Below are 6,062 nucleotides of genomic sequence, written 5' to 3'. Positions count from 1 at the left end.
TCACCCAGATTCACCACTCCCCCCCTCATCATTTACATTCCTGGACACTATGGAGTATTTAGCATAGCCAATCCACCTAGCCTGCACATCTTTGGATTGTGGGAGTAAACTGGAGCACCCAGAGAGAAGCCAAATAGAGACAGGGAGAATGTGCAAACTTCACACAGACAGTCGCCAGAGGCTGGAATCGAACCCAGCTGACCATCGAGACACCCAAATTACCTTCTTCCTCTTAATTCTTTCATTTGATGTGGGTGTTGTTAGTATGGACACATCCCTAATTGCCCTGACCACACGATTTCAGAGGGAAGGTAAGAGGCAATCTAATTACACATTTCAGTCAGATCAGGTAAGAACAGCAGATTTCCTTCAGTCAGTGAACCATTATGTTTTTATGACAATCAACAAGAGTTCTTGTGGTCATAACTGAGACCTGCCTCATATCCTACAGTTATTGGTGTATCTCAAACTGCACCAGCTGTGACAGGTGATGCTTGAACCCATGTAATCAGACAATTAGCCTTGGTCTCTGGATTAGGATTCCCGTTAGATAAATGCTCGACCATCATCCTCCTGACAGCAGTCAACACCTTAAATTTTCTGTCCCTGCAGACACATCATCCTCCTTTTAAGTCAGTGTGAATCTGATCTCTCAGTCTCATTGCTCTTCCCCATTTAGACTTCCTTTTTCAAATTGCCTCTTTAATCCTTCTCTCAAAGTGCATCTCTTTGCATTTTTCTGTATCGAAAACCATTTGTAATACAAGCTCAAAAGACTAAATTACTTTCAGTATTTAAATATTTTCTCCTCTTCCACCTTAAAACAGGGATGTACAGAGTAACTGAAGACAGTGGGACTGATGTAAGCAACACTAAGGGCAGAAGATACAGTTCTGAATCAATTACCAAGGCTGAAACAAGTCAAAATCTGGCTAGTCCTTTTCACCTCTTTTCAGAAATTACCGAATCAGTCAATCTCCAATGTTTCTCTTCTACCCAAGTAGCCAGAAGTTAATTCCCCCGTTGACAGTATATACCAACATGAAGGAGCCCCTCAAGTTTGCTTCACTATTTTGAAACTGTATCTTGTTTGTCAATTAGAGACATCGCAGAGCAATTGGCCATCAAACAATAGCCTTTATAGAAGCCTCATCAAGTAGGAGGATAAACAAAGGCTTGCCTTTCTTGCCAGCGGACAGCATGCTTTGATCAACAGAGTTAAAAATCACACAACACCAGGTTATAGTCCAACAGATTTAATTGGAAGCACACTAGCTTTCAGAGCGACGCTCCTTCATCAGGTGATAGATCAGGTGATCAACAGAGCTAGCTTTAATCGATATGACAAGCTTGCTTTATTGAATACACAAAACAGACACGTCACTGAACCTCCCTGTGCCATTTACTAACTTAACTAAGATTCAAGCAGTCTTGTTATCTAAAGGCAGCAGGGAAGAAATTACAAGTTATCTATTGGCACCCATTCACCTGGCACACTAACTACACCAGAGAGAAATTGTAAAGCAAGTGGCCATCAAACTATCTCACATTACGTCAGTTTCTTTTCAGTAAACTCAAATGGCATCACCCATTCAATGAATTCACATTTACTCCCAGGCAGTCAATCTAACTGGGACTCAATTGATGCATTAACCTCTCCCAGTGATGGCCTCATGCTATAATAGCATTGTCTTCTCTCACTGATAAATCACAAACCTCAGTCACTAACTTGGTCCTCTCTCCATCTATGTCTGCTATATCTTACTCATCATGCGGAAAGAATCCTGTTCCATTCATCTTAACAATGTTTCCGATTTCCCCATTGCCTGAACTATTTTCTTGGTCCACAGTTCTAGATCCTCTTCCCAGTTCAGAGATATCACAGATCAGTTCCATAAAGACAGCTTCATCAGTTTCTCTCCTTTATTTGTGGATCATATGCCATTAATTAATCATTGAATCCTGAGTGTGGAAACAGGCCGTTTGGCCCAAAATCTCCACACCGACCCTCCAAAGAGTATCCCACCCAGACCCATTCCCCTCCTCTATTACTCCACATTTTCCCTGACTAATGAACCTAACCTACACATCCCAAAACACTACAGGCAATTTAGCACAGTCAATTCGCATAACCTGCACATCCTTGAAATATTACAGAAACTTTCAGCTCTTCAGTTCTAGCGAGCAACTAACATTATCTTTTTTGTAAATTTAAGGCCCAAAGTGTCACCTTGACCATGCACATTACCACCTAAGTGACAGGTGATAGCCTAACATGTCTTCATTCTCACTTCAGGTGGACTTAAGACATCTCATTTTTAATCATTTTGTTATATCTGGAGAATTACCATAGACTACTTCATTTCTGCTGCAGACTAAGCCATTACCTGAGAGTTTACTCCATTCGTCTACGTCAGATTTATTTTATTCCATAATATTCTCTGGTGACACGCATCCCATCAGTCAGTGCTCAGTGATTGAAATGTCAGCCACCTCCAGAAAGGTTTGGCAAGACATTTACAACTCCACAGAACAATATCAAGTGTCCTGTAAATCAATTACCTGAGTGCCCAGCCAGCCAAACTTCAATATTCCTACTTATAGCCTTGACAAGAGTCCAGCATTCACATACTGGTCGAGTCAAACAATTCTGTTGTCTCAGGATTAATACATAAATCACATGCCATAAACAGTTGGACTCTTTGAGAATACATGCATAAAGATTCCAATTTCCTCTCAAACAACATGAAATTGAAAGTCTGAACCCCAAAGACACAGCCAAAATGACTTCAACCATTCTCAAAATGCCAGTCTTAAAGTACAAGTGAGGAACAACAATTGCCTTTTTTTTTATGAACCAGCTTAATTTTCCTCTGCTTTATTGAAACATACAAGGTCCTGCTGGGGTGGTGTTGGGGGCAGGATAGTGACAGGATGCATAGAATCAGAGAGATCCTACAGCTTGGAGGCAGGCCGTTCGGCCCAACAAGCCCACATCGATCCTACAAAGAGCATCCCACCCGGGCCCAAATCCTTACATTATCCCTGCACATCCCATGGCTAGTCCACCTAACTTGCACATCCCTGCATACTATGGGACAAGTTAGCATGGACAATCCATCTATCCTACACACCTTTGGACCGGAGGAAACCAGACCACCTAGAGGAAAACGCACGGGAACACGGGGAGAATGTGCAAACAGCCGGGTTAGGACAGAATCAAACCTGGGTCCCTGGCACTGAGAGGCAGCGGTGCTAACCAATAAGCCACCAGGCCACCATACTTCCCAAAGGCCAAAGCATGTGGAAAGGATGCTTCCTGTTTTGGGCGAATCGAGAACCAGGGTTCACTGTTTCCAAACAGGGGATTACTCACTTAAGACAGTGAGGAAGAAACAGTTTTTTTTAAAGATCCTAAAAGTTTGGACATTCTTCCCCAGAAGGTGGAAACGCAGTCTTTGAAATGTTTAAGCCAGAGGTAGATGGAGTCTTGATAAGTTGGTGGGGAGGGGATAGTGAAAGGTTCTCAGGATTGTGGCGTAATCAGATCAGAGACAAACTTCTCGAATGGCTCAGGAATCAAGAGGGGTTGACAACGGCTCCTAACTCGAATGCTAATGTGTACTTTTGGATGCAATTCATAACACTGCAATGAGTATAAATCATTCCATTCCATTTTATCTCTTACAGTTAGCTATTAACTCAATCTTTTACGCACGATTATTCTGTTCTGCAATAACTCTACAAGTAATTAATTCTGACACAATTTCTTTAGCATCTGGAAGGCTTATTATTTACCAGGCTGCCTCAGGAACCAAACAATAAAGTCTCAAGCCATTATGTCTTGCAAATGTCTGAGAGATGTATTGCTTTTATGTTGGACAGTGAGACTAGATTGCAGAATGAGAAACTGCTACCTTTGAGCCTCTGAATCTTGACTTTCTGGTTGCTAAGCCCCAGGTTCTGTAATTCCCTCGCTAAGCCTCTCTCTCTTTTCCCTTAAGACGCCCGATTTCGAAGGGGTTTGATGGGGTGGTTGTGGAGAGATGATTTCTGCAGGCTGAGACATCTAAAACCCAGGGTCACAGTCTCAAGATAAGGAGCTAAGCATTTAGGACTGAGATGAGAATAAATGACTTCACTGTAAGGGCTGTGAACTGATGAGATTCTGAAGGTGTGGATGCTTAAATCTTTAAGGCTGGGCTAAACAGAGTTCTGGTTTCTCAGAAAAATCAAAGGATCTGGGAGTGGGCAGGAAGGTGGAGAGAAACCCAAGATCAGCCATGATCTTATTGAATGGGGCAGTGTGTCTGATGGTTCAGAGGTCTACATCTGCTGCTATTTCTTGCCATTGTGCTTACCCCTTGGACCAAGCTTTTGGCCAGCTGCCCTATACCTTGTGTGGCCATATGTGAAAATGTCGACTCCTGGGAAGTCACTTGGGATATTTTACTCTAAGATGCAAAAGAAAGGCAAGCTGTTGCTGTCAATTATGTCAGGCCAGTCACATACCATCAGAGGAGTTGTTCTTATATTCTCTCCCCCGACCCCACCATAAACCTCCCCACCTCAAGATATTCATACTTTATGCCTACTAAAAACAGCTGTGCTCCATGATCAAGACTCCAGATGCTAGAACACTGAAAAAAATGTATTCTTTACTGATGCGTTGGCTTCTTCCTGGGTGCAAACAGCTGTTTCCATGGAGATGTCTATCACGATAACTTTGAGAATAATTGCCAGTACCAAGTTATACTTTAAATAAGGGCAACACAACATGCAATTACTATCCAGAATTAAGTCATAGTCTTGTTGCTTTGTTGTGGTTCTGTTCGCCGAGCTGGAAATTTTTGTTGCAAACGTTTCGTCCCCTGTCTAGGTGACATCCTCAGTGCTTGGGAGCCTCCTGTGAAGCGCTTCTGTGGTGTTTCCTCCGGCATTTATAGTGGCCTGTCCCTGCCGCTTCCGGTTGTCAGTTTCAGCTGTCTGCTGGAGTGGCCGGTATATTGGGTCCAGGTCGATGTGTTTGTTGATGGAGTTTGTGGAGGAGTGCCATGCTTCTAGGAATTCCCTGGCTGTTCTCTGTTTGGCTTGCCTTATAATGGTAGTGTTGTCCCAGTCGAATATACCGGCCACTACAGCGGACAGCTGAAACTGACAACCGGAAGCGGCAGGGACAGGCCACTCCGTTGTCTTTCTCTTAGGCATCTGTTGATGAAATTGCGCGGGTATCCGTTTTTGGCGAATACCTTGTACAGGTGTTCCTCTTTTTGCAGTTCTAGTGTACTACAGTGTGTTGTGGCCCTTTTGAATAGTGTCTTGATGCAACTTTGTTTGTGTGTATTGGGGTGGTTGCTGTCATAGTTCAGGACTTGGTCTGTGTGTGTGGCTTTCCTGTATACCTTTGTGGTGAATTCTCCGTTCGGTGTTCTCTGTAGCATCACGTCTAGGAATGGGAGTTGGTTGTCCTTTTCTTCTTCTCCCATGAATCGGATTCCTGTTAGTGTGGCGTTGATGATCCGGTGTGTTTTCTCTATTTCTGGACTCTCCCAGAGTTTGTAACACAAATTCCCAGCTCGGCGAACAGAACCACAACAACGAGCACCCGAGCTACAAATCTTCACCCAAACTTGTTGCTTTCCATTACCGATAATGGCAAAACACTTGAAAGTTCAACAGAACAGCGAGATCTTGACATGCTTGTCCACAGATCCCTGAAGGTGGCAAGACAGGGTAATAGGTTGTTAAGGCACTATACAGAATTCTTGTCTTCATTAAAAGCAGGGAGGTCATGATGGAGCTAGACAGGACTTTGGTTAAGTTATACCTGGAGTAGGCTGCGCAGTGCTGGTCATCACATTATAGGAAGGATGTGATTGCACTGAAGGGGGTGCAGAGGAAATTCACCAGGATGTTTTCATCATTTACAGAAATGATTTGGATGTGAGCATAAGAAGTATATAGTTAGTAAGTTTGCAGATGACACCAAAGTTGGAGGTGTAGTGGACAGCTAAGAAGGTTACTTCAGATTACAACAGGATCTTGATCAGATGGGCCAATGG

The sequence above is a fragment of the Chiloscyllium plagiosum genome, chromosome 23 (assembly GCF_004010195.1).
Source record: "Chiloscyllium plagiosum isolate BGI_BamShark_2017 chromosome 23, ASM401019v2, whole genome shotgun sequence".
Lineage (NCBI taxonomy): Eukaryota > Metazoa > Chordata > Chondrichthyes > Orectolobiformes > Hemiscylliidae > Chiloscyllium > Chiloscyllium plagiosum.
The sequence above is the reverse complement of the archived record's forward strand: the minus strand, read 5'-3'. Positions refer to the sequence as shown.